Here is a 12157-nt window from a genome sequence, read left to right as displayed (position 1 = left end):
GAAGTGTATACTGCCTACCCGCTGATTATTAATTTTACTATCGATAGCTTCTGACGTCGGTCATCTTAGGTTAGTGAAGGCGCAAGTGTTTACAGTGTGAGTGAGTGTTATCTTTCCGGAGTTCCTCTGGAACCGAGGTTTTAAATCCCTTGCACGCCGCTTTCTTGCTGCAGATTTGCCTTGAAAATTGTAGGGTGTGCTCCTGTCGGAAAATCGGTGGTTGTCGACGACGTCACTCGGCTGCATTCCCGTAAGTTATTTGAACATTTTATACACCCAAAGAAGCTCAGCTCTTACATAAAGTGTTTGCCTGGAGAGCAGCGTTATTTGCAAGTGGAACATGGACGATATAAAGTAGAGACAAGAAGAGAATATAACCTTCTGAAATGTGGTGTTACACAATAATTTTGAAGACTACATGGCAAGATCGAGTAAGTAACGAAATGGTATTGAATCTAATTAGGGGGAAGAAAGCTTTCTATACAACTAAACAAAATTAATGGATGTTGTATTAGGAGTGATACTGAGGCATCTAGAAGTAGTTAGTTGGTAATGGAAGCAAACGATGCGATAAAAATTGTAATCGAAGACGAAGGTTTGAATACTGTAAGAACTAAGAAGGTTCTGATGGATGGTTTCAGCAGTTATGTGGAGATACAAACGCTTGCACAGGATACATAACCGTGAAGAGGTCCATGAAACCAGTTTTAGAACTAATAAATACAGTAACAAATAAAGGAAGATTAATGATTAGCACCACGACGGCGCAGTGGTTATTAGGTACATAACACAGACATGAATTGGGAAATGACAGGTAAAGAAATTAGCCGTGTCTTTTTCATAGGAACCATCCCTGAATATGCATTAAGTGATATAGGGTAACAATGGTCAACCTACATGTGGATAGTCGGACGGGAATTTGAAGCAATAACAACACGAAAATCGTTATTTTATCCTCCAAACATGGGTAAATTTCGCATTGACTGAAGAGTTGCATTAGACGTAGGATCATACAGATGACAGGTTGGGGAAGAAAAGGAGATTTAATTTTATTGTCGTTACAGGCAGAGCAATAGCTTATACACGACAACAGTGAGAAAGCCAACAGGATACCATTCAGGCATGTGGTGGAGGCATTTTCGTGTTGAGGATGTTTACATGGATCGCAATTTGGCCACTGACAAGTATGTCGTCTTATCTCACTGTGGAAAGATCTACTGCCTGATGATGTGCATCAGTTTCGTCGCCTACTGATTCTCATAGGTGACCTCTACCATTATTAAAACTATATCTCATCCTAAAAAATGGTTCAGATGGCTCTGAGCACTATGGGACTCAACTGCTGTGGTCATCAGTCCCCTAGAACTTAGAACTACTTAAACCTATCTAACCTAAGGACATCACACACACCCATGCCCGAGGCAGGATTTGAACCTGCGACCGTAGCAGCAGCGCGGCTCCGGACTGGAACGCCTAGAACCGCACGGCCACCGCGGCCGGCTATCTCATCCTATTGCTCCAGAATAGTCGAAATGTACCAAGGTAGCTTGAGAACCATTCCGAAATCTGTGCTGCAGATTATTTGACCTCAGTCCTACTGAGCCCATCTTCAATGCCATCTAGAGAGATATGCCTGCCTTTTTCCGGCTCTGACCAATCTGTATGAAATGTTAAGCTACCACGGATGAGAATCTCGATGACTTTGATGTGTTGTCGAACCTATACAAGGGCTCATCACCGACGTTATCAGGTAGAAACGTCGTGCTATCCAGTTCAATTGGTAATGAGTGCGAAAGGAACATTAAACGACGGTACTGAGTTTGCACGAATCACAGATGCTAAAAATCTCCCTCCACCCGAAGCTTATATTCAAGTAAAAGTTGTCGTCTCGGAAAGTGCATTAGAAATCTGAAATGCATGGATCAAATGCAAATTGAGTAAATGCCCGTTATGCAGGGCATGCCAGTACGATTACAACAGCGAATAAGATAAAACCCTAAAGCACAGAAATATAAAAGAATTTATGTAAAAGCTCAACACATGGACTGACCCGATTATTATACGACAGATTAACAATTAACGAAATGATATGGGATCTCACGGAGCTAGACAATCTCTTCCAAGAACAGGAGCAGTTAAAACGACATTGTCAGCAATTCTGAGCTGTTTTTTCTCACTGGTTGGGGAAAATCATTGACGTTGCGCCTTCTGAAGGGCCGCATCAACCAGTTTTTTTTTTAATTGTTTCTCTATCCTTCGTCATTTACTGTAGCGCAATTGAAAATGAGAATTTTTTGAAGTATTTGTCATTTTATCAATCCGGATAGTATCAGCTAATATTGATAGTTGAGAAGTAGTCAAATACCCGACATCCAGCGACCATAATTCAGTTGTCATCGAAGGGGAAAGTAGCAACAACAGAGTTATTAAACGTCTTTGTCAAGGATCAGGAGCGTTTGCTTTGTGACCAGTTGCAGCCTCCATGGGAGTTTTCGGGTTTGAGTCAATACCAACATGGATTCAGAAAGGGGAAGTCTATAGATGATACGGTTAGTAGCGTTCTTCAGGTTGTAGAAAATTTCGACTCCGAAATACGGAATTGTACTCACGATGGTGATATGTAGCAGTCTGTTACCAGGCTGGTGCGTTTGATGTACCAACCATAATTTATAATCATTTCTATCTGCACTTAATTGCCATCACTTAGTAACACACTTAAAGATTGTAATGGATAATATCAGTGATCTGCAGGAGAAGCTGTCTATCACTAGATTAATTTTATCTTTAACAGTGGAGGTTTTGCATGTAATTTTCTCTGTAGTTCAGTTGCGTGCGTGATGAGTCAATCCAGACGGACCAGACCAGTGACCCAACGCTAGGGGCACCCCCCCCCCTCCCCCTTCCTTTCCTTCCCAGAGGACAGCACAAGCTGCAACCTCGACTACAGGCAAGTACGGGACATTGACCTCGCCATTGTCAGGGCTGGTGACAACCTGGTGCCTTCCTGCCGTTTTTGCTTAATGCTTTGCATGATGTAGGCCCAGGGTTGCATTAACGGAAACAGCTAACATGGTGTGACGCACATCTGTACTCGTGGAGAGCCACAATTTTTAGTAGCAGGGACATCTGGACAAAATAAATTTCAAAGAAACTTTGGTTTTTGCTGAGGAGTATTCTTCCGGGAATGCTATGCGATGGGCAATCAGTGGTAGTAAAACATCTTAGCATGCTGTTAGAAGCGGCTGGTCTGCTATGTGAACAGAAATTCCCTTCTCCTTGAAGTGCACCAGGCCACCTCACTGTCACCACTTTAAACGAGCTGGATGATCTATGGCCTAAAAAGTTGTAAGAGGCCTCTTCGTTGGTTAAACTAAACAAACAGCAGAATAACGAAAGGCAACACCAATTTTCGAGACGTGCATACATGGAGGTGATCTCACTGGCTAAAACATCGAACTGACTGAAGAGCGGGGGAATAACTCAGTACTGTTTAAGAACTGCAAGCCCGGGATCTAGCGACTGGTTAATATTGCAAAACTTTCACATGGAGTGGAGACTGTTGACTTGCTAACAAATATTTCATTTGCCAGCATTTTGCAGAGCTGTTCTTATACGTGCACAAGAATTAGGCAGATTTGCAGAGTGGAGTACAAAGTGCTTCTTGAGACAGAGAAGAATTCTGTTTGAGGGTCACTAGTCTGCACTTACGTTCGAGTTGCAGCAGAGAATACTTTGATTCGAGGAGCGGTAGAGCAGACTTCGGCTTGGAACTGTGAAGGAGACATCTTTCTAGACACAGATGAGAAACTTCACCTAGAGACTGCATCTGGAGATCTGAGGCAGAGCTAGTATGTGGCAATTTGAGGCAGATTACAGCACCCACTGCGCTTCACGTAACATGGTGCAGCTTAGGCGAGCAGGTCGCGAGAATTAAGGTGTGTGTGCTGGTACGGTGTTAGGACTGGTCTCACCTCAGAATCCAATACTCTCACGAGTAGCTGAAGGCTCATTACGACTCAGTCGGAAATTTTAGAAGCATGTATAGTTCTTTCATTGTTCTGGCAAATTCAGATATCATTGCATGATTACCACAGAGTTTCCTTCCCGTAATTCATGTATAGATTACGGTATTGTCTCATTTACCCAAATTATCCAATCACAGCTGAGGTATTCACGCATTCGATTCGTATTGACCCATGTTAACACTGATAGTTTTCTAATCCTGTAAAAATTTGTTATTCATGTATGTCAGCAAGGAATGTGGTTGTGCGAGCAAGAATAAATGCGTCTTGGATGAGATTCAGAGACGTCACTGGTATCCTTTGTGATAAGAAAATGCCTATCCACTTACAATGAAAGATATACCGCACAATGGTGAGTCCAGCTGCATTATGTGGTATCGAGTGTCGGTCCACACTTAGAAGTGGTGAGCTCTCTCTACTTGCCATGGAAATGTGGATACTGAAAAGCTCATTAGGCATTTCCCTGCTCAACTGCATCAACAGTACAATGATCCGACAACTAGATGGAGTAGCTCCAATCAATTACAAATGAAAGAATCGAGACTTCGGTGGTCTGCAGACATCATACGGGCATCACCCATCTGTCATCATCTCACCCTGTCACCTCACTGTTAAAGGGCAGAGACAACGTGGAAGACGTAAATTATGGTGGCTAGACACTAACATGCAGATCTAAGATCAAGAAGCCGAAATCCCCAGAAAGCGTTGGACAAAAATAAACGGCCACGCTCTAAGGGGCCGCTGCTAAGAAGAAGAAGAAGAAGAAGAAGAAGAAGAAGAATGTAGACCAGTGTTTCATTTCGTAGTTAGATGAACACCCTGTTTGTTACTTTGCATGAGGTACAGCATCCATATCTCATGTTTCCTAGGACCGACCCCGTACTCCTAGTTATCCATTGTGCGACACAATTTTCGTTAATTACACTTGCGTTCGTGGAGAGCAGTCCCATTATTGGGCAGTCCTACCAATGAGGATCATTCTGACGTCCACAGGGGCACGTAAATCGCTCAGCCATAACGTCACAATAAACACTGCAGGAACATTAGGTAAACCCTGGTGGCCTGTGATGTTCGCACACCATCCAGACCTCAGTCTCCATTAATGGTCTGTTGTTGTGGGCCGGCCGTGTGGCCGAGCGGTTCTAGGCGCTTCAGTCCGGAACCACGCCGCTGCTACGGTCGCAGGTTCGAATCCTGCCTCGGGCATGGATGTGTGTGATGTCCTTAGGTTAGTTAGGTTTAAGTAGTTCTAAGTCTAGGGGACTTATGACCTCAGATGTTAAGTCCCATAGTGCTTAGAGCCATTTGAACCATTTTTTTGTTGTTGTGGGATCTTGGTATAGAACCCCTATTACATCTCTTAGACGGGGCACGTACAGTTCAAGCTGGTGCAGTGCATACAGATGCCTTCCTAGTAGTGGTATATGTGGGTTCCAGGGCAAGACTTGAGGAAAAACGAATGGTAAGCTTTTTCAGATGCCGCGGTGGTGCACGTGCAATAAACTGGCTGTAGCCGTCCATAAAACCACATACATACTCCGAAGGAAATACTTTCTCTCGCCAGGAATCCTTTCCTGGGGCTTGACAGAGTCCCTATAAAAGTAAGTGTCGTTTTCTGGTACCTAGGTACTCTTATAGACAAGGAAAGGAACTTTCTAGAACATGTAAAGCCCATTCGCACTACATCTGTAAAATGTGGGAGACTAGAAGTACTGGAAGGCTGGTATACAGTATACTCCCAAGCATTAGGGACAGATTCAGCAGTCGTGACATTGCCCCTAATCGAGGTATGGTGCACCTATTAGTAAGTCATGGCGTATATCCCAAACATCTACATCGAGTAGGATGTAGGAACACACCAATATGCGAATGTGGAGAGGAAGGTCCCGCTAATCGTGTGGTGTTTTTTATCCCCACTTCGAGATAGAGAGAGAATGCAGACAGTTAGATTGTCATCTGCAAACAGCTGTAAATGACCATAACTTACGGACTACAGTTCATGTGATTGCACATCGAATATCCAAAAAGTAACCGAACAACTTTCAGTCTTTAAGATTAACTGGACGCTCTGAATACCAAATAACGACAATAGATCAGAAGAACAAGGTAGAAACTAACAAGACGTGTTTCCTCTACAACAGATAATGATAGGCAAAAATAATTTATAATAAAGGGAAACTATAAAAAAATAAAAAATGAAATAAAGTAAAAACGAATAAACAAGTGCAATGGCCACCCACATGGCTGTGCCTAGGCACGAGGATTGACAAGGCACGCACATGCCAGTGGGAGCAATGTAGAATAGTGTAACAACCATAAATATAAGTATAGGTATAGTTGTAATTAGTTGGCAAACATCGAGCTCTTACAACGCTGCCAGTTACATATCTAGTAATGTAAGCTGGAAGCTATTCACTTAGAATTTTAATTAAATTCCTTCTATTTTCTGTTGTTTCTGTTTGCCTCTATTCCCAACAGTCTGTTTTATTTCTACGTTCATATTAACAATAGTTGCTGCTAACATAATTTATAGCTACACTGAAGACCTCAACTATAAACAGTGGTAAGCGAGAGTCAGTGATAAACAGAGATATTATACGTAAAACATGATAGATGATGTGCTTTATTCATACTAGTCTTCAGTTTCTCGATAAATGTCAGCTCTATCTTTAATTTCAGATTCTCACTAAAGACAACTAAGTCAGGACGTGCGAATGCAAGTAGCGGGAAGTGACCAAAGACATTGCTGCCAGTAGCAATAAGTAATGCAGCATTCGTGCCAGGAAAATGCTTTTCAGGGGTGATTTGTACGAATCGGAAGACGATATGTGTAACTAAGACTCACGTAAAGATCCTGAACATGCTCGTGTGTACAAATGCGCTTCAAAAGTTGTTGCTAATCAGATAAATGTGAATAATAATTTAAGTAAGTGAATAATGTTAATTTGTGTCCTTACCGTATTTTACATTAATTTACGTGATAGTGCGATTACAGGAATGTCAAGGGATATCCTTAACATTGTTTATATGCTCTAGTAAGGCGACAATAAAATTAATTTTATATTGTGCTGAATCGAAGATTATTTTTTTAGGTTTTTATTCTTTGTTAGAAATTTAAATCTTATTGTCATAACTGAATCAATTTCGATCTTAATAGTTTGTACTTTTGAGAAGTTTCACAGTAATGTTTGGTTACTTGGCCTGGCAAGTAAACAGTAGTAAGTCAATGCCGATACATATTGAGTGCACTCAGTTTGTAAGGAAACAATGTTAAATATCATTTAATGTAGTTTTCAAAACTAAAACTTTGGATACAATTTCTGATTTTCAAAATATGTCATAACTCTAGAAATATTTGAAAATAATGATTTATCTCAATAAAAACTTAGTATGATTCTCCTTGAAATATCTTATTTATGTGATTTTATTGAAACTTTATTGCATTGTCAAAACAGTCAACTTAGCCAGGGTATTTATATATAATAGAAAGTGTAATATGTTAGCTTGGGTGTTGAATATGTATGACCTGTTCAGAATTTCAAGATCAAAAGTATAAATCTCATGTCAATAATCTGAATTGAAGTGATCTGAGTGTTGTCACACTATGGGCAAATTGTGACTCCCATAGCAGCTATTAATCCAACCAAACTACGTACTGACAATTCAGTATCCACTTTGATGTCAAACAGGGAGATCTCTCTCGCCAGTTCTCGTCACATTAGTAATAGAAAAAGTAATGTGGCACATTATACATCTGAACCAGGGCACAAAATAGAAAAATATAATTACAGTAATGGATTACTCTCATAGCATGGTTCTTTTAAGAGACAATGAAAGAGAAATTATACCCTGATACAGCAGTTACTCAAAACTCTCAGAGGAATGGTTTGAAATTAAATGTCAACAAAACTCAATATTTTGTGGTCGCCTGTACTCACAAAGATAATGATAACTTGAAAGTCCAAACTGAAATATTCAAAGAGGGGGAAGGGGGAAAACTTAAATATTTTTGAATCCTCTTCATACTGCAAATAATGTAAAATATCAAATAAAAATTAAAACCTTAAAGAAAACACATTATACTTTACCACACATCTCAAAGTGTAACAATATCTCTGGGAAATACTCATCTATAAGTCGCTTATACCATTAGCTCAAACATTTGCATATATGAAACCTGGACTATGACAAACAGGGATGTTCGAGAGGAATATACTACATAGAAGGCTGCAGCAGTGTAAGACCCTGTTGGTGGTGATTGGTGAATCCTGTAAAAACATAGAACAATATGGCCGATTTAATTTACTTGACACTGCAGCAAAAATAGGAGCTAGAAAAGTTAGTCATGTAATTAGATCACGAGAAGGCAGATTCACCAACATTCTAGTGCTAGAATCATTAGATAGAAGAATACCTCCTGGACAGAAGAGAATCAGAATTTTAGATAATGTAGTGAAGGATATAATTTCCTGAAAATTATTAACAACTTTATAAAAACAGAAAAGTGGTGAAATTTGTTAACCCATTAGCAAAGAGCTTACATAGTTTATAACTGCTTTGTAATAACATTATGTGAGGTAATAGGTTCGAAACCCTTGATGATAGAAATCTAGGGAAGGCGATTGCGTTGTGTTTATTATGTTCGCTAGCCTTCTGGTGTGAATCCCAAACGTTTTCACGGCATCTCAAGTTGTGATTTGATCAATTTCATTTATTTCCTACAATGATATTGAATCACTATCACGAAGTGGTTTATTTTATGCGGAAAGAAGACATCTCTTCAGTTAATAGATTTTATTCCATAAAGAAAGAAAACTTCCTTATACATAGAGGAAAACTTTGTTTGCGTGGAAAACAGCATATTTACTTGCAAAAGTAGATTATTGGAGAACAACATTTTCTTATTCGTCAGTGGCAGTAGAGCATCAGGCTGGAGACTCTAATCGACTGTGCCAGAAAATTCTTTATTTTAAAGCAGTTCTCATTTATTCTGCAGCCTCAGTTGCACGTTTTTTATTACATAACATGCTTCAATCTCTCTGGACCATCTTCAGGTCTATGTAATTGCATCAGCAATCCATCATGTCTGTGTCACAACCTCAATGTGACACAGCTGCTCTTCTGCTATAGTGATTCTTTAATTTATTCTCCACTATATTACAGAAATATATTTATGTTTTGTTATATGTTTACATAGGGTTTCGCGCCTGAGCTGCTAAGCTAAATTATTTTCATAACAGTTCAACGTATTGTAGTTTTGTTTTCACAAAGAGCAGTTATAAGAAAGCCCTCGCTAAGAGACTTTAGTCATTTAATCTAGAGATCCTGTATTCGTTGACGACTGTGCGACCATTATGTTGTCACCAACGTATATGTCATTTAGGGACCATGAGAAAAAGATAAGAGGGATTACTGTGTGTGTAGAGGCATTGAGACAGTCGTTCAATATATGAATGGAATAGGAAAGAAAATTCATAATACTGACATGATGTGTACTTCATCGTCTACCGTACAGTGGCTTGTGAAGTATTTTTATGAATATAGATTTAAAAAACATGAAAATTAAATTTATTCATACCTGGCCTTCAACCTAATTGTTTAAGAGAAATAGAAGAATTAATGATTCCGTGCCACTCTTCATATACTTGAGGACCCATTGCATGGGCAGATCTTAAATTTTTCAATTATACTGGAGCTATGAACACTGTGGCCAGACCAATGAGAATTGTATATATTGTCAATAATAGGGCTGAGAGAGAACTGGACAAAGAACCCATTGTCTCGTTATACCAACAATGACATCACTTGGCCTTGTCCCATATGATCTGTTTTGCTTGCTAAAAACATTCAGCAGCCTAGATCACATAAAATAATTCTTTATTTAAGACAACAAATTTCGACAAACTTTGCTGTCATCTTCAGGTCTTAAAATATTTTAGTTGTAAAATGTGTTCGTTTTATGTTGAACCTCATGTCACGTTGTCAAGTGGGTAAAAATTACCCTTTCATGTTTCCACTTCCCCCTCCCTTTCCCCTCCGCTTCCCACCACTCATGTAGTGCAACTGGATGACGTGTAAACCTTAATTACCATTATTTATAACGCAAAAAATGACATCAGACACTTTGACATCAAAGTGTATGTGGGAAAATCAAAGGGGCATTATTCTATTGGCTGTATTATTATAACCAAATTATGTCATGGCTGCCAAATGCCATTCTCTGTAATAACACCAATGAATGATCGCTTTCCATTTATACAATTTTGGGGTTATTTCTCACATTTTTTGCCAATTTCCTCCCATTATTCCAAATACCAACGTTCCAAATCATCATCTAAAGACACATTCAAATAGGATGCTTCAAATGTTTAACAATTACTATAAAATATTGTTTAAACAAATACTCTTGCATTATGCAGTTATACTGATATCCCATGCTCAAACAATTACCACAGAGCATTATTTAAACAGATACACTCATGTTACATACCAAGTCTATTTAAGTAGAAAAGCTTCACTGTATCACTTGTCCGTGTATTATCAGTGTGTTAAAAACAATGGCCAAGAACTCTTTAAATCACTAACAGGCTGCCGTAGAGGAGTCTGGCACTATGAGATTATAGTAGACCTGTAAATAATGACAGAAAAAATGGGAACTTAACATCTGAGGTCATCAGTCCCCTAGACTTAGAACCACTTAAACCTAACTAACCTAAGGACATCACACATATCAATGTCCGAGACAGGATTCGAACCTGCGACCGGACTGAAGCGCCTAGAACCGCTGGGTCACAGCGGCCGGCGACGGAAAAAAAATGAAATCCGAGCAGGAACGTTTCTACAGACAAGTATGTACTTGCACATAAAAAAACACTAAATAACACTAATAACCCGTTAATGCCGCCACTGTGATAGGAACAGAAAGAGCTATGCACTTGACTCAAAACGAGAAAATAATTCTGGAAGGTATCTTACACGCCCTGCTCCATCCATGCCATGCCAATACCTGCTGTATAGCCATCACGTCTCGCAGGGTCAGGTCGCCCCTGCAACTGCTGCACCGCGTGCCCAGTGTGTTGTGGTCACCATGTCCGCCATTTCGTCTTTATGGACAAGACTCAGCCGTAGCCATTTTCCGCCATCAGAAGCCACGCCTGAAATAATAAAATTAATGTTCGTACCTTCATTAACATACAGCAGAAGCGAATGTACAGACAGGCAATGCATGACCTGTCGCTACTTACCTGCGATCTGGCAACTGATACGCAGAAATGTAGACGTGTGCAAGGAGACAATGTCGTATACATCGTATAAAGACTATCTTAATCTCTAAGAATTCTCATCTTGAACTATGTAATATTTCTAGAAATCAGATGCTATTGACATTCCATCACTATGACATTTTTCCGTAGCAAGATCTGTACGGTAACCATTTTTTATGTCAGTTGTACTATTTACTAAAAACATAATTCTCTGATGGCATACCGATCGCAGGCCGTCACACGCCACGTCATCTACTTCATCGCATTCTCTTGCGTACATAAAGAGGACGTCTAAAATTTGTTTAAACAGAGTAATGTCCCTAGCACTTGACGCACAAGCTTAGATGTTACAGCTGGCGCTCCACCTTGCCATTTTTAATGCACAAACGCATACAATATTTCGACTGTTTTAGGATTTTTGTAACCCTTTGAAATACTTTCCACCGCTTATCAGTACTTCTCTTGCTGTTGCACATTCTCCCTCTGATGTAGGAGAAATGATATTTCTACCGTGACAATGTGTTTCGCAGAGATAAACTTGGACATCCAACGCATTTGTACTTGTCTGTAGGAACCGACGTCCAAGAAATCACCATTCCACTACTTTGCAACGTCACCATCCAAAAGACACCCGAAGATCATCGTAAATAGGAGACTTTTTAGGATTTCGTCAGCAAATACGAAAATAGTAAGCACTGTATGACACCAGTTACGCCAGATGCCGCGCTAATAACAGATCGGTGTTTCAAACCTAAGGCGTGTGAAAAATACATACAGATAAAATCGGATTCCGAATAGTCCCACCGTATAATGCTTTCCCCTAGTAGTGATCGCAGATGCAGCGTTGGTCATTGATACTACGAGCCAAAATTA

This window comes from Schistocerca serialis, chromosome 3, assembly GCF_023864345.2.
Source record: "Schistocerca serialis cubense isolate TAMUIC-IGC-003099 chromosome 3, iqSchSeri2.2, whole genome shotgun sequence".
NCBI lineage: Eukaryota > Metazoa > Arthropoda > Insecta > Orthoptera > Acrididae > Schistocerca > Schistocerca serialis.
Note: the sequence above shows the minus strand (reverse complement) of the source record.